Source organism: Neofelis nebulosa, chromosome 2 (assembly GCF_028018385.1).
Source record: "Neofelis nebulosa isolate mNeoNeb1 chromosome 2, mNeoNeb1.pri, whole genome shotgun sequence".
Lineage (NCBI taxonomy): Eukaryota > Metazoa > Chordata > Mammalia > Carnivora > Felidae > Neofelis > Neofelis nebulosa.
The window spans coordinates 123,368,745-123,389,250 of NC_080783.1; the positions used below are offsets into that span (position 1 = coordinate 123,368,745).

The 20,506-nt window shown below is 44.1% G+C and overlaps 1 long non-coding RNA gene across 1 annotated transcript; it reads left to right on the forward strand.

Annotated features, from left to right (window-relative positions):
- The first annotated feature begins 391 nt into the window (after positions 1-391).
- Positions 392-20,138, forward strand: LOC131493269 (uncharacterized). The gene is made up of 3 exons (XR_009252548.1): positions 392-543; positions 19,220-19,349; positions 20,028-20,138. It is a non-coding gene; the product is annotated as an uncharacterized LOC131493269 (long non-coding RNA).
- Positions 20,139-20,506: the final 368 nt, after the last annotated feature.

The following is a 20,506-nucleotide window of genomic DNA, read 5'->3' on the forward strand; positions in this document are numbered from 1 at the left end:
GGATGTTTGAATTCCATGTCCTCAGATGAAGCCAAAATCTATAGGTCTGTCTGTAGTCTTTGACCTCATTAAAGGAAGGCTGGAAAGTGAGATAAAAAAAAAAAAAAAAAAAAAGACCAGGAAAAAGATTTCAAGGAAGAAAATAGAAACTTTTTTGACAGGGGGAAAACTGTGTGGGAGGAGAGGATATTGCAGGAACCACATAACAAGAAGAGCCCCGCTGAGGGGGGAAAAAAATGGTGTCAGTCAAGGATAAGTCATTGAGGACATGGTGTTTCCTCTGCTCCGTTTGGAGCCGGACGCGCTGCGGGGTGAGTCCCCGTAGCTGGCCAACCGCCCTTGGAAGCTACAGGCCTCCTGGGAGCGGACGGTCACTTCAGAGCAGCCACGATTGCACCTGCCAGGCGAGGCCTGACCCGAGGCCCAAGCGGGGCGGGGGCGAGGATCCGACACTGTGCTCAGCTGCTTCCCAGCTTCTGAAAACACCTCGCAGCCCTCTATGGCAGGAGGCTTTCTTGGGTCAGGCAAGTGTGAGGTGAAAAGGTAATTAAGTGAGAGGTTGATGGGCTGATCAAATTCTGAGGATTTCACAGAATGGCTGGGGCACATACCGAAATGGATATTGAACTTATTTTTAAGTTGATTTTTGTCTCCTCCAGGGAGGGAGAAAACCAAGCCTCACCCGTGAGGCCATCCCTTCTTCCTCACGCAGAGGATGGTGGGAACTGCTTGGCTTCCCCCTGGGCCTGTGGTTGGAGGGTGAGGATCGCCCTCTCCGCACGGCGGGGCTGGGCTCTGGGCCTGGTGCCCCCGTGAGGTGAGGCTGTGCGGGAGCGAGCGACACTGTCTCACTGTGACCACGCCTGATGCGGATCCGGCGCAGGGGTCCTCGGTCTGCGTTTCAGGAAGATCCCACCTCAGGTCATGGGCACGCACCTTCCAGTTTCAGAAGCGCTGAGCTAAAAACAAAAGAAACAGGCAAAAAAAACCCCACCCAAACCTTCCCACTTCTCTCAAGGAGTCCCTGCGATCACAGGAAGGGAAATTCTCCAATGGCAACAGCCGAACCACAGGGTGAACTGTGTGTTTGCCAACCGCCATTCAATCAAGCTGGGGTCTCTCATTATGGGGAATAAATCTAATCTCAGGCTTAACTTCAGTCTTTCTGGAAAAACAAACAAACAAACAAACAAACAAACTTCTCAGGGCACCTGGGTGGCTCAGTCGGTTGAGTGTCTGACTCTTGATTTAGGGTCAGGTCACGATCTCGCGGTTCGTGAGTTCGAGCCCCTCATTGGGCTCTATGCTGGCGGTGTGGAGCCTGCTTGGGATTCTCTCTCCCTTAATCTCTCTGCCCCTCCCCTGCTTGCTCTTCTCTCCCTCTCTCTCAAAATAAAAACATAAACGTAAAACCAAAAAAAAAACCTCTCTCTAGCCCTCTTTTTTCACATAGTAAAGAAGCTCTCAAGATTTCCTGGTTGATGAAGTTAAAGGGAGGGCAGTAGATTAGTTAAAGGCATGTGATTTGGGGTCAGAAAAAGTGGGTTTCCATCTTGGTTCTGGTTTTTCCTGACTGTGTGAATCTAAGCCATCTCTTATACCCTCAGGCCTCGGTTTTCTTCTCCATGGAATGAAGCTAGTAAGAGCACCTCATTCATGAGGTGATAGGATTAAATTTAAAAACAGCTGCAAAGTACTGTCCCAATTCAAGTGCCCAAAAATTGGCTGCAGTTACCGCCCTTATTAAGCAATAATATTGTAGAATAATTATTCCCAGATACTGCCGTGGTCCTCATTCATCCCAGGAACGCATTTTCACGTTAGTATTCTGTTGGTAACTCACTGTGGTTATCTGGAGATCCTACTTAACAAAGAATTAATCTTCTAAGGGTGTGCACTATGAAGACAGACATTCATTTGCCAATCCTGCAGAAAAATACCAATGAAATTGTATGGCTGCTCTATGTGTAAAAAAGACTTAAAAAGTCATCTAAAAAATTTTTAATGTTCATTGATTTTTGAGAGAGAGAGAGAACACAAGCAGGGAAGACACAGAATCTGAAGCAGGCTCTAGGCTCCGAGCTATCAGCACAGAGCCCGAAACAGGGCTCAAACCCGTAAACAGCAAGATCATGGTCTGAGCTGAAGTCGGATGCTCAACCGACTGAGCCACCCAGGGATCCCACCCACCCCCCCGCACGCACAAAAAAGTCATTTTAAACCACTGGTATTGTGCCAATGAAAATCGGATTTTATTCCATCTATTTGCAAAAGTGTTTCCTTTTTTTTTTTTTTTGAAATTTATTTTAACGTTTATTCATTTTTTGAGAGACAGAGAGACGACAGTACGAGTGGGGGAAGGACAGAGAGAATGCACACAGAGCCCGACACGGGGCTCAAACTCACCAACCGTGAGATCATGACCTGCACCGAAGTCGGACGCTCACCGGACTGAACCACCCAGGCGCCCCTGCAGAAGTGTTTTCTTTGGGCCAATTACTGGGTGAGGTGATGCATGAATAAGATGCGGCCCTTGTCCTCTGGCAGGTCACAGAGTGGTTGTGGAGACAGACACGTAGACAAGGCATTAGAAGAACTTAGAACAGACACACTAGTGGAACATAGCATACTTTCAGGGCACAGTCATAGCATCAAGGAGAGGGCCTAAGTCAGTACTGGGGAGGAGGCAGGGAAAGAGTCATTTTAAATTTTTTTTTTTTTTTACGTTTATTTATTTTTGAGACAGAGAGAGACAGAGCATGAATGGGGGAGGGGCAGAGAGAGAGGGAGACACAGAATCGGAAGCAAGCTCCAGGCTCTGAGCCATCAGCCCAGAGCCCGACGCGGGGCTCGAACTCACGGACCGTGAGATCGTGACCTGAGCTGAAGTTGGGGAAAGAGTCATTTTTAAGACTGAATTAAGTTTTAAGGTTGGACAGATGAAAAGGTAGGGAAAGTATTCTGGGCAGAGAGAATAGAGGTGTAAAGGGTGTGTGTGTGTGTGTGTGTGTGTGCATGACTTACAATATGTGGTATTTAGATTTCACACATAAGAGTTGATTCCATAGCGAGGGCTGTTGGAGAATTTACAGAGTGGAGTGTTGAGGTCAGGTTTGAGTTTCTGTAAGATCCCTGCCGTGACTGTGCAGGAAACGGAATAGAAGGGCAGGCTAGAGACAGCTGGAGCAGACAATAGGGAGTGGGAACAGAGAAAAAGGGCAGGAGTGAGGGGACGTTTAGAAGATAAAATTGGATCTAGAAGTGAGAGGAAGAAAGGTGTTAAAAATGCCAAGTAGGTGGAAATGTTCAGCAAATGGTTCGATACACAAATATGGCAGACACTGATCTTTGCTTACATAACAACCATCCCCTGTGTCCCACCTTCTTGTTGCTAGAGCCCCAATTTATTGACTTGTAGGCAGAAATCCTTTGAGATTGGAAGGGTTTAGGCCCAACCCCTACGGATGAAGTGAGGTTGGTCTGAACCAGTTGTGCTAATCTCTTCCCCCTTGGCCGCTTAGTCAAACTGTGGGCAAGTGACTCATTCATTCTGGCTAAAATATATCGAGGGGCTTCCCTTGAGGCATAAAAAGACACACAACTGGGGAACTAACACTTTGCTGATTTTCCCTTCTCCCTGTCCGGAGGTGAGCATAACCCCCATAGCCCACATATCCCTTTGCAGATGCAATCTTGTGGCTATGAGACAAGAGTTTGAGCACAAAGACAATACCTTAAGGATGGTAAGCAGAAGGTGACACTTGGTCTCTGATGGCACCCTTGAGCATCTGAATAAATGCCAGCAGCTACTCTCTCTGAATTTCTTGTTAAGTAAGATAAAAATGTTCTGTTAGTTCAAGGCATTTGTTTTATTTAGGGTAGGATACAGTAAGGTAATGAGTAGATTCCAAAAGTAATGGCTCAGACATGATAAACATGTATTTCTTAGTTTTGGTCGGTCAAGGATGGATGTTGCGGGCTGTTGATGGTGGAAAGCCCAGGGACACAAGGTGATAGTGGATCTATTGTTTTCAACCTGTGGCTTCTGACTTTGTTCTGAGCATAGAATCAGTTGGCCAGCGGGGGGGGGGGGGGGGGGGGGAGATTTTATAGGCCAGGCCCCTGAATGGCATATTTCACTTCCACTCCCTTTGCATGGGAGACAACTGAGTCATGTGGCCACATCTAGCTGCAAGGGGAACTGAGAAATACAAAGTAACCAGGAGACCATATGCCAGCCTCTATGGAAGGATGGATTTTGTGGATAGCTAATGGACTCTGCCACACCACTGTAAGTTGAATTTTTTATTGTTGTTACTTGCAGCTAAAAGGATTCTTAACTGATCCAATGGGTCTGGAGCATAGAGGAGACCTTGAAATGGGTCATGCAGTTTTTCCTTGACTATAACATCTGCATTTTTCAACACATTATCACATGTGATCACTAAAAAACAGTGGAGTGATTACATCACCTAGGAAGGAGGCAGAAAGTGAGAGGAGACACACAGAGAGAGCCCTTTACATTGTTTATGGGACCCATCCAATCCAGAATTCTCCCCACTGTCTGTGAAAGAATAACTCAAACATGTTAGTGGCCTAGAGGACTTGCCTCATCCAATAGTCTCATGGCTCAGATGAAAGAACAAGTCTATAGATCAAAGTTGCCCAAGTATTTTTGTTTTGGGGGCTTCTGGATATAAAATCCAAGCAGGACCGTCTTTGCCTCTGTTTTCTTTCTAGAAGGCACTAATGTGGACACACAGCTGAAAAAAGTCTTGAGCAGAATGTGTTCAACTTCCTGCTTCTCTGGTGAATATATTTTATGTGGACACCTAGCAACACAGATCCTGAAATAACTTAATGTGGGAAATGCTCCAAATGCAGTTCTGTTCCTTCCCCTCTTCCTTATCCTCACTCCTGAGGCTTCAGGTTGGGAGACTGACTTTTCTGGTTTTAACTGTACAAGGCCACACTAAAAGCAATAGATGCGGGCTCTGGAACTTTCCTCCACCAGGAAGCTACATTGCCATTTGAATTTTCTTGGAAGGGTGTCCCCATTAGGCAGTAGTCTTTCCTGATAACTGTAATCACTCTATGGAATATGTACTAATGACCCTTGGAAACCCGAGTTGGCACAGACTGTGGCTCTCACGGATGTGTGGTGTATATAGTCATGGGTAGCCTGTCAGACGTCCGCCGTCTAACTAGCTAACGGCATCCTCCAACACTGGGCCTCAAACTCCCAATCACAATCGCGAGGCAAAAAGAGAACATTCAATTGTCGTTTGCTCCTAAAACTTGAGGATATAGGCACTAATCAGCTGGAGACCTATCTATGTATCATTCAAATAAATTCCACTGAGGCAGGAGCCATATGGTATGCATTTCATCACCCCCCCCCCCCATCCCAGCCATACTCTGTAAAACAAATATAATAACAACTGGTGTACGGGGCCTTCTTGTTTTATGCCAGTCATCATGCTACGTATTTCACCAGAGGAATCTCATTTAATCCTCAGAACAACTGGATCAGGTAGATAGTATTTTACAGCTGAGGATAAAAGAGGTTAAGTAACAATGCAAGTAACAGAGTTCACAAATGGTTGAACCGGGATCCAAGCCCAGCAGTCTGAATTGCTCCTATCCTAGCCGCCCCCCCCGCCACCCCCATTATTTCTTGTTGTAAGGATTAAAGATGAAGGCAAAGCACCTTATATGCTCAATAATTGGCCATTATCTTTATGTCATCATTCCTTCTTAATACTGGACATTGTGTTGCTCTCTTACAAGTTGCATAGCAGGCTTACTGAGCTGTCTTGTTTCTTATATGACCATGAGGAAGCTATACAAAGATGATTCCTTTGTTAGAAAATGCAGGAGTTTTGTGACATGGTAACAACCAAGGTCTTGGTGACAGCCAACATCTGGGGGAGCTGGCTCAGAGAAATAAAAGGTCCCAGGAGTCAAGTCAACCTTCTGGCACTTTAAGTTATAAGATTTTACTTACTAGCAGTATTTACGAGTCTCTTGAAGAGCAATATTAAATTGAATCAATTAGTGGTTATTCTGATCATTTTTACTTCATAAAGCTTATGTTTCCAATACAAAAGGCATATAAAACTTGGAAAATCCAATGAAGTCCGAGGAGGAAAAATCAGCATAATTCTACTGCTCCAAGACAGTTCCATTGGCATTTTTGTGTTCTAATTGACATTGTATTCATTTTTTAGAATTTGCTTGCTTTGTTGATAGCATGAGAGGCCCTTGAATTCCCAGGTACCCGAGTCATCAAACTTTCTAAATCTGGTCCCTTTGGCTTGGGACACAGAGAGGCCCTGCTATTAGTCGGCTCTTAGCCCTAGAGTCTCAAGGGTGCAGTAAGGCAGATCCTGGCAGGGCAGTGGCCAGAGGGGCCCCTCTGGACAGGGTGACAGAGGCCCTGTTATCTCAGGGAAAAGCACTCTGCTCCGAGCCAGTATTCTGCACAAGGGTCGCCCCAGTCCAGGAGGAAGTTTTCCTGGGACCGGTTCCCACCCTCGTGGTCACATCACGGTGACGCAGAAGGAAGCCGGCCTCCCTAGAGCCCAGGTCTCTCACAGGAAAGTGTTGTCAGAGGTTTCTGTATGGGCAGGCGGTTCGTGCATGCTGGGTTCAAAACAGCATTCCCAACCCGCAGGATTTGTTCACAGGCTGGAAGCCCGGCCTCAGGGCCGCTCTGTGGCGTTTCCTCCATTTGGTCCCAATACTTGCGGTAATGCCTGTGGTGGTGCCATAAATCAGCCCTGCTCTGCTCTCCCCCCAGAGACTTCCAAATGGATTGCCCTCTGGGCAGGCAGCGTGAGATACCTCCTTTCAGATGTCGTAGACCGCACAATGATTGACCAGGGGAAATTTATCGTTCAGCTGAACAAAATAATACTCTGAAGGCTTGGGCATAGTCTTGCTTTGGCCTGACACTTTTTGGTGGCCACTGAGAGAAAGGGAAAGCCACTGCATTCATCTGTTGTCTGGATGGAATTTGCTACTTTGGATGGCAATGCCATGCTCTCCTGTTGACGTCTGGTCCTCAGTCCTCACTTCAGCTCCACGTCAGTGATAAGCTCACCCTCGGAGGCCCCTCTCGCAGCATTCGCTCAGCTAGAGGGAAGAACCAAGGAATAGGAGTCCAGAACCCCATGCTCCAGGCTTGCAACACCCACAGCCTGAAATTAGGGACGCCTGGGTGGCTCAGTCGGTTAAGCATCCGACTTCGGCTCAGGTCATGATCTCGCGGTCCGTGGGTTCGAGCCCCGCGTCGGGCTCTGTGCTGACCGCTCAGAGCCTGGAGCCTGTTTCCGATTCTGGGTCTCCCTCTCTCTCTGCCCCTCCCCCGTTCATGCTCTGTCTCTCTCTGTCCCAAAAATAAATAAACATTAAAAAAAAAATTTGAAATTAGACAAACTAGCTTACCTCTGGAGGTCCTGAGATTCCTTGAAAGTGTATTCCCTTAAGTGGACAGCTAATTAACTGACACTCCTTGCAGCTGTCCGTCCAAGAGCATGTGACACGCTAATGACCCTTGGGTCCTGTAAGATCCTAAGTCAACTTCTGAGCTCCCTCTCTTCTCAGGGCTCCACGTATTTTATTTACTCAAATTCCTTGAAGATTGGCAACTTGTGTGCCTCAATTTTGAAGACTCTAGTAACCAGAACAATGGACTGTCAGAATGAGACATGGGGTGTTGCCCAAACCCTTCCTCCTTTATTTTGGGGGTGATGTCATGGAATGCGTTATAAGACACCAGCTGGGCTGAAGCGACACACAGAGGACCAAGGGGCTGTCGTGGGCACCCCAGGAAGACTTACCACAGGCATAGGACACAATAGCTTTAGGCCGCAAAGGCCACTACTCTAGGAAGTCCCATTTGCTTGTTCCACAGACTTTCCACATAGAATGTCTGTTGTTCAAAAGGGCTTCTTCAGCTTCAGATTGCTGTAGCCAGTTTCTCTCTCTGCTGCTGCCACTTCCCAGCTGTCCCGTGGCAGGCTGTGCCCTTTGAGGTGTGACGTGCTCTAATTGCATTCAGTCTGTGCTGAATGTGCTCCAGTCCATGGCACAGGTGGCTGTGTTACAAGGAGACCACGTCTTAGCCACTGAGCGGGCTGCGATCAGCTTAAAGCTCAACGCGTACATGAGGACGAAGGTGATTTGAGGGATAAGCTTGTGTCTCAGAACCACTGTTCTACAGGCCTAGGGCATGGTTTAGACTATGGTGTTTCGTTCGTTCTTCCTGACGGAATGTTCAGTGAGACTTTCCCTATTTTCTCAGCGTTTCTCCTGAGGACCCCAAGTTGACAAATGACTCCGCTTTCTAAAGAAGTTGCTAGACCGTCCAGGTGGGATTTGCTAAGGGGTGGCCCATCGCCCCTCTCTAACCTATATATATAAGAGAAAGCTAGAGGTTGACCAAGGATGCTGGGGAGTAAAGATTTCTTCAAAGCAGCTTATCTGAGTGTCCTGTGTGTACCTCCACTCTCCTTGTGAGAGTCAGAGGAAAGCTTTTTCTCATCCCCTTTTCAAGCCGGTGTGGAGAGCCTGCTGCCCAGTGCTGCTGGGACAACGCAACGGGGAGGAGCAGATGAGCTCCTGGGAGGACATGACAGCGTCCCTTGGAATCTGCCTGAGTCTCCTTGGGAGAACTCTAGAGGAGAAAGGTCGACCAGAGCTGTTTATGCAAGTCAAAAGAAGACATCGCAGACTGGCGACACTTTTAGCAGATGCTGTGGGAGTCAGCTGGGCTTGAACCGTCATGACAGAACCGTGCCCTACACGGACGACTCTGGGCAGTAGTTGCCAGGAGACAATGTCTGTCACCCTGGGTCTGTAGAGGCTGACAGAACGGTGCTGCGCCTGTGGTCCCCCTAGATCAGGGGCTCAGGAGAACCCACAACAGAGGGAGAAGCCACATTTGGGCCTCTGACTGGCAGGGGGCACTCCTGTCTGACTGAAGCAGCCCCAGCCATAACGTAACACTTTGCCCTGTCCTTTAATTTCCCCTCCCCTGACCCCAACCGTGGATGGAAAAGAAGCCAGGGAGAGGAAGAACAAAGCAGAGGAGAAAGCCAAGTTCTGCCCTATGCAGGTTACAAAGCTGGGGCCAAGTCCGGTGGGTAGAAAGAAAAAGAATCCTCTGAGGTGGATGAAAAATTGAATTTTGGCTTGGTTTGGATTGCCTTTTTGACCCCTGAAAATAAAGACCATTCACACTTGGACCTGGAAAGTCTGAGGACCCACTCACGCTACCATCCAGGGTAGGGAGATGGGAAGATTGGATTTGAAGGGTAGAGATGAGGCAAAAATGGAGCTTTGGGATCCAAGCTCTTCAGTAAACTGGTCACATTAACATTTTGGAGTCAGGCTTTCACTTCTAGGAAGATTGAGTAGACATATCTTTCTCTATTCTTCTTGCCAAGGGACTTGGCAAGGGACTTCTTGCCAAGTCCCAAATATCCAGACCTAGGTGTTTTCAATGGAGAATTCTATCAAATATTTAAAAGAGAATTAACACCAACTCAGCAAAATATCTTATAGAAAAATAGAAGAGGAGGGAATACTTCCCAATTTGTTTCATAAAGTTAGTAGTATCATAATACTAAAACCAAACATTGACAGTACAAAAAAAAAGAAAACAGCAGACCAATATACCTTATAAATTTAGAGGCAAAATATTAGTAAAGAGAATCCAGCAATATATAGAAAAAAATTATACTCCGTGACCAAATAGAGTGGGGTTTGTTCCACAAATGGAAGGCTGGTTCATTATTTAAAAGTCAACCAACATAATCCACCTTATTAATAGCTAAAGGAAAAATCGCACGATCATTTTAATCACTAAAGAACATATTTGACAATATTCAATTATCTGTTCATGATAAAAATGCTGAGAAAACTAGGAATAGAAGGGAACTTCCTCACCTTGAAAATGAGCATCTACAAAATATTTATAATTAACATTATTCTTAATGGCGAAAGAGGGAACTCTTTCCCTCTAAGATCAGGAACAAGGCAAGGTTATCTTCTCTGACCACTTTTGTACAATATATTGTTAGAAGTTCTAGCTAGTACAATGAACAAGAAAAAGAAATAAAGGGCAAGCAAATCAGGAAAGAAGGAAGGAAGGAAGGAAGGAAGGAAGGAAGGAAGGAAGGAAGGAAGAAGGAAAGGAAGGGAGGGAGGGAAGAAGGAAGGAAGAAAGGAAGGAAGAAAGGGAAGATGGAAGGGAGGGAGGAAGGAAGGAAGGGAGGAAGGAAAGGAAGGAAAGATGGAAGGAAAGGAAGGAAGGAAGGAAGGAAGGAAGGAAGGAAGGAAGGAAGGAAAGAAGGAAGGAAGGAAGGGAGGAAGGAAGGAAAGGAAGGAAGGAAAGGAGGAAGGGAAGAAAGGAAGGAAAGGAAGGAAGGAAGGAAGGGAGGAAAGGAAGGAAAGGAAGGAAGGAAGCAACTGTCTCTTTGCAGAAGACATGGTTGTCTATGTGGAAAATCCTAAGGAATCAACAAAAGAAATCTCCTACAACCAATACATGTTCAACAAGGTCACAGGCTGCAAGACAAATGTGTACAAACTAACAGGACTTCTATATACTAACAATGAACGTGGATACTGAAATTTAAAACACCATTCCATTGATGACTACTCAACAAAAAGAAATATTCAGGTGTAAATCTAACAACACATATATGGGACTTGTATGCTGAAAACTACAAAACTCTGATGAAAGAAATCAAAGACCAAAATAAATGGAGACACATTCCCTGTTCATAAATTGGAAGACTCAGCTTCATAAAGCAGTTCATTCTCCCCAAACTGGCATACAGATTTAATGTAATTCATATTAAATACGCTGCCAGACTTTTCATAGATATACACAAGATTACTTTAAAATTCATATGCAAGAGGCATCTGGGTGGCTCAGTTGGTTAAGCGTCTGACTCTTGGTTTTGGCTCAGGTCATGATCTCAGGGTCATGGAATCGAGCCTCACGTGGCACAGAGCCTGCTTAAGATTCTCTCTCCCTCTGCCCCTCCCCTGCTCACATGGGCTCACTCTTTCTCTCAAAATAACGTAACATGATATAACGTAACGTAACATAACATAAAAAAGTAAAATTCACATGCAAATGCAAAGGAACTGAGATAGCTAAAACAATTTCAAAAAAAATTTTTAATGTTTATTTTTGAGAGAGAGAGGGAGACAGAGTGTGAGCAGGAGAGGGGCAAAGAGAGACAGAGACATAGAATCTGAATCAGGCTCCAGGCTCTGAGCTGTCAGCACAGAGCTGAACGCGGGTCTCAAACCCACGAACTGTGAGATCATGACCTGAGCCGAAATCCAGACGCTTAACCGACTGAGCCACCCAGGCACCCCTAAAACAATTTTTGAAAAGAGTAAAACGTGTGGGATCTACCCACTATCACGACTGAAAATGCAGCTAGTGTAGTGAAAATTGTGTGGTGTTGGCGGGGGGGGGGGCACATAGGTCAATGGAAGAGAACAGAGAATCCTGAAGTAGCCCCACACAAATATGCCAAACTTACTTTTGAGAAGGTTGCAAACAATGTTGGAGTACTGGTCATCCAAGGGCAAAATAATGATCCCTGATCTCCACAAAAATAAACTCAAAATTGGATCATGGGCTTAAATGTAAAATACAAATCTGTGAACTTTTTAGGGAAAAAAAGAGAAAAACCTTTGGGATCTGGGGTTAAGCCAAGTTCCTAGGCTTGATACCCAAAACACGATGCATTAAAGGAAAAATGGATAAGATGGATTTCATCGAAATTAAAAACACTCGTGCCTCGAAATACCTCAATAAGAGAAAAAAGAGACAAGCTACAGACTGGGAGGAAATATTGGCAAACCACGTATCTAACAAGAGACTAGGATCTAGAATATATTAAAAACTCTGAAAACTCAACAGTAAAACAAAACAAAACAAAAAACAGGCAACCCACTTAGAAAATGGATAAAAGACATATACAGACATTTCACTGAAGAAGGCGTCCAGAGAGCAAATAGGCACAAGGGAAGCTGTCCAACATTATTGGTCATTAGGGAAATGCAACTTACAACCACTAAAGATACACCTATCGGAATGACTAATATAAAACAGATGATGCCCAGGATGCGAACAGACAGGATCACTTACACAATCCTGGCTAATAGGTGAGATGGCACAGTCACTCTGGAAGACAGTTTGGCAGCTTTTAAAAAAAAAACATTAAGCACGGGGCTGCCGTCACGCCACCCAGCAAATGCAGTCTGGGCATTTACTCCAGAGAAACCAAAGCTGATTTTCACACAAAACCTGTATACACATCGTCACAGAAACTTGATTGTAAAAGCCACACACTGGAAACAAGCCAGATATCTTTCAACAGGTGAATAGTTAAACAGAATGTGCTACATCTGTTCATGGACTACTACCAGGCAATAAAACGGAATGAATGACTGATATCCACCACAACCTGGATGAATCTCCAGAGAACTATGCTGTGAATGGAATCATGTGATTGCATTCGTATGACATTCTTGAGATGTCAAAATCGCAGAAATAGAGAATTAGAGTCTACGTGGTTTCAGGGGCTGAAGGAGGGGGTCGGGGCGGGAGAGCAGTGAGGCACCATGAAGGACCCTCGTGATGAAGAATGTTTTGTATCGTGACTGTATCCCTGTCGGTATCCAGATTATGATGTCATACTGCAGTTTTCCAAGATGTTATTATTGGGGAAGACTGAGTGTTATAGACTGAGTTGCATCCCCTAAAATTCATGGGGAAGCCCCCGTATGAATTGGAATTCATACGAATTGGGAATCTCCAATAGGACTGCATTTGGAGACAGGGCCTCGAAAAAAGTAATTAAGGTTAAATGGGTTTAAAAGGGTAGGGCCCTAATCCAATCAGCCTGGTGGTGTCCTTATAAGAAGAGGAAGAGACATCAGTGATATGCCTGCACAGAAGAAGGGCCACATAAAGACACAGAAGGCAGTCCTCTGGCAAGCCAACCAGAGAAGCCAACCAGAGAAGCCAACCAGAGAAGCCTCAGGAGGAACCAAACCTGGCAACGCCTTGATCTCTTAGACTCCCAGCCTCCAGAACCGCGAGAAATAAATTTCCACTGTTTAAGCTGCCCATAACTTGGTTGTGGCAGCCCACGCAGACTGAGACACTGGGCAAAGGGTATACAGGCTCTCTCTCTATTATTTCTTACATTTGCATATTAATCTAATATTATCTCAAAATAGGGGTGCCTGGGCGACTCGGTCGGTTAAGCGTCTGGCTCTTGGTTTCGGCTCAGGTCATGATCTCATGGTTCATGAGATCGAGCCCTGTGACAGCACAGAGCCGGCTTGGATTCTCTCTCCCTTTCTCTCTCTGCCCCTCCTCTGCTTGCTCTCTCTCTCTCTCTCTCTCTCTCAAAAAATAAATAAATAAATAAATAAACGAAAAAATAAAATTATCTCAAAATAAAAATTTACTTACAAAAAAAACCAAAAACAAAAACGTAGCTTTTACTTCTCAGAACTAAACAGCTCTGAGAAGTACCTGAAGGACAACAGTGGTTTTCTTAACTAGATTTTTTTCATACCAGGCCATGTCAAGTGCCTCTTCTTGGTATACCCATGCTACCCTGCGCTTACCTCTATTACCACACTGGTCTCCTTGCTCTCTGAGTAGCCCTTTACATGCCTGTCTCAATCATTTTATTTTTAGCACGTGGCCATTTGTTTGTTGACATGATGTCTGGGACATAGTAGGTACTCAGCAAGTGTTGGTTGCATGGGCAAGTCCATGAATGTCTGTGTGGCAGGTGACAGGTGACAGGTTTTTTCCAAGATTGGCTGCCTGGCTGATTCATACAGAGCACCCAAGAACAAATTGAAAGGTGAGGCTGAGAAAAATGGAGACCCTAACCAATTTTTATAAGGAAAGCATTTTCCATTGTAAACTCCATTAAGACCATTCCCTGTAAGTACTGTTAAGCCATTCCAAAATTTGCCATCATCCTCTTTATTTTATTTAAAGCATTTTTATTAGAATTAAATATTTTCTACTTAAATATTTCATAAAGATTTGATTCGATCATTTTTTGTGTGTGATATAACTTCTGCCTTTTTGTTTGTTTGTTTGTTTGTTTGTTTGTAGTGGTTTCCTCCTTGTGTCAAATTTACAGATGTAAATTTTCTCTGACAGATTTGATTTTTCCATTAGTTTTCCCCGGTAACAAATTTTACTCTACAGAATTCTAGCTAACGTCAGTTTTAGCCTCAGACATAGTAAAGGCTTAATAAACATCAGCTGTTATTATGCATTCTTTGTAACAGTTATTTCTTTGCAAATTTGTTTTGAGGTATAATTACATGCCATAAAATTTTAATGTGTACAATTCAGTATGTGCAACATTTTGCAGCCATCTCACCATTTAAGCCCAGAACATTTTATCACCTCAAAAAGAAACTCCGTACCTGTTAACAGTCACTCCCCATATCCCCCTCTCCAGTCCCTGGCAACCACTAATCTACTTTCTGTCTCTATGTATTTGCCTATTTCAGACATTTCATATAAACGAAATCATGCAACATGTGGGCTTTCACATCTGGCTTTTTTCACTTTGTATAATGGCCTCCAGGTCCATCCATACTGTAGCATGTATTAATACTACATTCCTTTTTATGAATGAATAAGCCATCGAATGGCTATGCCCTCTTGTATAGTCATCGTATGGCTATGCCATTTTATTCATCTATTCATCAACTTATAGACCTTTGCGTTGTTTCCACTTTTTGGCTATGAGGAGTGACCCTGCTCTGAACATTGTGTACAAGTTTTTGTGTTGATGTTTTCAGTTCCCCTGGCCATTTACCCAGAAGTTGGAATTGCCAGAATGGATTCCCACTATCCTGTATAAGAGTTCTACTTTCAGGGGTGTCTGGGTGGTTCAGTTGGTTGAGCACCCGATTCTCAGTTTCAGCTCAGGTCATGATCTCACGTTTCGTGAGTTCGAGCCCCACATCGGGCTCTAAGCTGACAGCACGAAGCCTGCTGGGGTTTCTCTCTCCCTCTGTCTCTGCCCCTCCCCGGCTTGTGCTGTCTCTGTCTCTCTCAAAATAAGTAAATAAACTTAAAAAAATTATAAACAAAAAGAGTTCTTTCTCCGCAACCAGTCAATACTTCTTATTGTCTTTCTTAACGTTGCCATCATAGTAGATATGAAGTGGTATCTTAATGTGGCTTTGATATGCATTTCCCTAGTGACTCATGATGTTGGGCATCTTTTCGTGAGCTTCTTGGCCATTTGTATATCTCTTTTGGAGAAATTTCTACTCAAATTCATTTTTTAATTGGCCTATTTGTCTTTCATTGTTTCATGGTAAGAGTCATTTATAGATACTGGATATAAATCCCTTCTCAGATATATGATTTGCAAATATTTCCTCCCATTCTCTGGATTGTCTTTTTCTTAGATGTTTATTTATTTTTGAGAGAGAGAGAGAGAGAGAGAGAGAGAGAGCACAAGCGAGGGAGGGGCAGAGAGAGAGGGAGACACAGAATCTGAAGCAGGCTCCAGGCTCTGAGCTGTCAGCACAGAGCCCGATGTGGAGCTTGAACCCACGAGCCATGAGATCATAACCTGAACTGAAGTTAGATGCTTAACTGACTGAGCCACCTGGGTTGTCTTTTACTTTCTTGATGGTGTCCCTTGAAGCACAGAAGGTTTTAGTTTTGATGAAATCCAATACGTACGTGTGTGTGTGTGTATGTGTGTGTATAGTGGTTGTGTTTTGGATATCCTAAGAAACTGTTGTGTAATTCAAGTCACAAAGAATTACATTTATGTTTTTTTTTTTTTATCGTTTTAGCCTTATGTTTGGGTCTATGATCCATTCTGAGTTAATTTTTGTATATAGTTTAAGGCAGGGTTTCAACTTCCTTCACTGCCTGTGAAAATCTGGTTGCCGCAGCCCCATTTGTTGCAGACCATACTGCCCACACTGAATTGTTTTAGCATCCTTATTGCAAATCAATTGACCATACATGTAAGAGTTTATTTCTGGGGGCTCTTGGGTGGCTCAGTCAGTTAAGCGTCTGACTTCGGCTCAGGTCATGATATCACGGTTCGAACCCAGCAACGGGCTCTGTGCTGACAGCTAAGAGCCTGGAGCCTGAATCTGATCCTGTGTCTCCCTCTTATTCTTCCCCTCCCCCTCCCCCGCTCACCCTCTCTGTCTCTCTCTCTGTCTCTCTCTCTCAAAAATGAATAAGCGTTAAAAAAAATTTTTTTTAAAGACTTTATTTCTGGACCACCATGTCTGTTTCACTGATCAGTGTATCTATCCATATGCCCTTTTCACAGTCTTGATTACTGTCAAGTTTTCAGATCAAGAAGCATGAGTTGTTCAACTTCGCTTCTTTTTTTAAAAGACTGTTTTGGCTATTTTAGGTCCCTTGATTTCCATATAAATTTAATGATCAGCTTGTTAATTTCTTTTACAAAAGGCAGTTAGGATTTTAATGGGGATTGTGCTGAATCTGTAAATCAGTCTAGGGAGTACTCCCGTCTTAACAATATTAAATCATCTGACCCACGAAGATGGGATTGCTTTCCACTTATTTAGGTTTTTAATTTCTTTCAATGATGTTTTGTAGTTTCCAATGTACAAGTCTTCTACTTCTTGTGTTTCTCTACAAACTGGAGGAAAGACTGGTAGAATTTAGTTTTGAAGTTAATGTGCGAGAACTTTCTCTCATCTTCGTAAGACAGAATGAGGGAAGCTAGAGAAAAAGACGGCTGTGCAGGGAGACTGAGGGAAAGGCCGAGCTTCTGCAGTGAGTCGACTGTTCAATTCTTGAATGTCTGGCAATGGCAAAGCAAAGGGAGAATATTTGGGCACCGCAAAAACAGAGTGCAAATTTTAGGCTAAAAGCATCCGGCTCTGGCAAGGAGAGATGGAAGGAGGCAGGGGGGTCTTTGACACACTTCCCATTATACCCCATGGTAGTCCCCTAGCCTCCAAGTATGAGTCTGGTCCTGTCAGTAGTAACCTTGCAGAGACACTGTCGTGTCTCCATGCACTTTTCCGTTCTGTAATCACCTGAACTCAGAGTCCAGAATTATATGGGATGGGAATGTTTCCCCCAGTTCTTCCTGACCTGTCAAGCAAAAGACCACGCATGGATGCCCAAAGTCCTCATTCAGTCAGCCAATGGCACTGCGGGAATGGCCCGCCTTTCCTTCCCAGTACCCTGTGGCAGAGGGGAGGAAGACGGGAGCAGCTGGGGGGGAAAAAAAAAACAAAAAAACAACAGCAGGGATTCTCTTGAGTCTGAAATTAAGTTGTGGAAAAAAAAAAATCCTGAGAAATCCCATTGGAAAGAATGGGAAAGAATCCACATAAAAGATTTTATTGCTTATGATGAACTCCTGCTGCTCCCATAAATTTTTCTGCAAACTATACTGACATTATAAATATGCAACACACACACACACACACACACACACACACACACACTCTGACGTATGGACCGGGCTGCATTTGGAGTGGGCTTTCCAGAGGAAAAGGTGCACTTCAGTTTAAACATCTTCAATGCAAACGGAAAAACAATTTCAAATATCAAGTTTTCAAAAACTTTCAAAAACTTTCAAAAACTCAGTCCCATTCTGAGGTGGACTCAGTCCCTCCATATTTCATTCGGGATAATTCTCTCTGCTATTGAAAACTAGTAGAACCCAGACATTTGTGTTTAATTTAATTTAATTTAATTTAATTTACAGGAGTGCCCCTCCTTGTTTCACCAGAATACTTTGCTCTCACCCTTTTAAAGAGTGGTACTTCATAGGAAGCTCAAGATATTTTACCCTTATCACATCATTTGTTTCCCAGCATTCCTGGGAGTACACAAAAAAGAGGACAGACAAGGTATGAAGGGGGTTTATTCTCCCCATTACACAGATGAGGAAACTGAGACATGGGGAAGGAAATAGGATTTCATGCATTCATCAGTTTATTCATTCACCAATTGTCTACCAAGGGCCATATTGTTTTAGGTCCTATCTTTAGATGCTAGAGCTGATGTAACTGTCTTGGCTCCTTTTTTCACGGCGTCTCCAGTCTTATGGGAGAGCCAGATTGTCATTTTCAAAATGAAAATCTTGATCGTGTCACGTCTTCTTTCTGGGGTTTTCTGCAGATTTCAGAATAAACACAAACTCTTATCATGGCGTCCATGGTCACGTGGTCTTGCCCCATATCCACTAACATTAGCCTCATCCAGTTTCTGCTCCAACACCCACCAAAGCTTCAGCTCTCTCCCGCATGAGGTTCATATGCCTTTGGGGTTTTTGAGAGGATATATTTATTTAATCTCAGTATTTAGTCTGATCAAAGTTTTAAGGGCATATGGTTCATAAAGTTGGTATTTCTAATAAAGTCTTATTGTAAAGAACCATAGCCCTTTTTCTCCCAGACTCAGACTCACTCTCCTCCATCTTCAGTTGATTCTCCTGATATTTACCTCCTTATCTCTCCCATTCTTGAGTTGCCGCGTTCCTGTGTTTCACTTTAAGCACTATCTGTTGGCTCACTGAGGAGTAGGAGGCTTTAGTTCTGTTGACCCCGCGACATCACCACATTCTGTTCCCACCACTACCGACGGTCATGACTTATCATTGTAAATCCAGATTTTATAATCAAAAGCAGACTTTATGTGCTACAAATTATACAATTATATACAATTATATACAATTATATTTATTGTTCCTGGTTCAGAAACAGCTGAACAGAAGACTCAGTGCTAGGGGATGAAAGCCATGAGACATTGACTGGTTTAATTTTTTTCATTAGAAGGAATCTTAGGGGTAACTTCTTCCTGTCTTTTAACTGCCCAGATATCGATGCCTAGGTTGAAGGTCACGCGGCAAGTGGGTGACAGACAGGACCGGCAGGTGGTTCTCCTCACCCCATTTCTTTCTTTTAGCATGGGCCACTCTGTAAACAAACTTTCAGGTAATATGAATTTAGGACTGATCACTGAGTGTGTCAGGAAGGTTCAGCTATTTGCTTAAAGGTACCTCCTGGGCAGATCTGGGCCAAAGTAGTAGAGCTGAGACTCAAATGCTCTCTGTCTGCTTCTGAGCTCAACACTTTCCTTCTTTAACTAACATCGTGCTGTTTCTGTGTTTCTCAGACCATGATCCTTCCTGATTCTTGGAACCTGAGACTGTCTAGCCTGCTGTCAGCCTCAAAGGGCTGTCCTTAGAATTAAATAAATAAATAAAGACGCAAACACTGTGTCTTAGAAGAATGTCTGCCACGTGGTAAGCACCTAAGAAATGTTAGCTGCCATTGCGATCCTTTCCTCCTCCTCCTCATCTTCCTCCTCTGCCACATCCTCTCCTCTTGTCCCCTCTCCTCTTCCTCCCCAACCCCTTCTTCCTCCCCCAGCTCCTCTCTCCTCTTCCTTTCCATTCTCTGTCTCTAATTCCCTTACCTTCCTCCTTGCTGACAAACTACCCATTTTTTCTTGGTCCTGACAAGGACTTTTCTCTGATTTTCCTCACGAAAGTTTCCTGAGGTCTCCGTTTTTGCTACTGTCCACATGTAGCTCAAACTTTTGTCCTCCCGTCTTGTTTTCTTCATTTTTTTCTTACCTGCCTTCCATCTGTAATTGGTTACAAATGGCCCCAGAATTGTCCCCTTTGGGTTCCACTGCCCTAGAGAGTTCCCCATCTTGCCTCTTCACATTAGCCTCTCAGTTGCCCAAAACAAGTCCCTTCCAAGAAGTCCTTCCTGAACTGGACAAACCCTCTTCACCTCCAAGGGGAGAAAAGAATCCAAGTGCCATGGCCTTCCCCCCAACCCCTGCCTAATTCTGCAATTACTTTTCAGCCTTGAGAAACTTCACTGGTCTCAGCTTCCTTATCTGTGAAGCCAAGGCACTGAACACCCCATCCCCCCAATTCTCGGGCTTAATAAATGTTTTTGTTTCATTTCAGATATTAGATCCTGCTCTCCGCTGGGGTTCTGCACACCATCCAACGGTGTCCACTGAACTTCCTTTTGCTTTTTGCTTTGTTTTTATTCTTCCCTGGGAAAAAAATAAAATAAAATTGGGTAGAAGACACTGTGTCTGTTACACTACACAAGAAATCTTAACAAATTATGACCATCCTTCGCTCATCATTCTGGGAATATCCACTTTTGTGGGGGAGAGGTAACTAAATACCTACAATCTTTAAAGCCATTCCCTGTAATGGAATCAGAAAAACAAACCTCTGGGCAAGAAATGGATCTTTAAGGGTGACTTCTCTTCCTTTCTCTCCCCCCTCTCTAGATTAAGTGATAGTTCCTCTATATTTGAAATTCTGCTATGTCCTGTCTCCTCAAACACCACTGGTCTCAAAAATTGCCATGGTCACTATTATTTCAAATACCCCTTTCCCAATAAAGAGCCAAAAAAAAAGGGGGGGGGGAG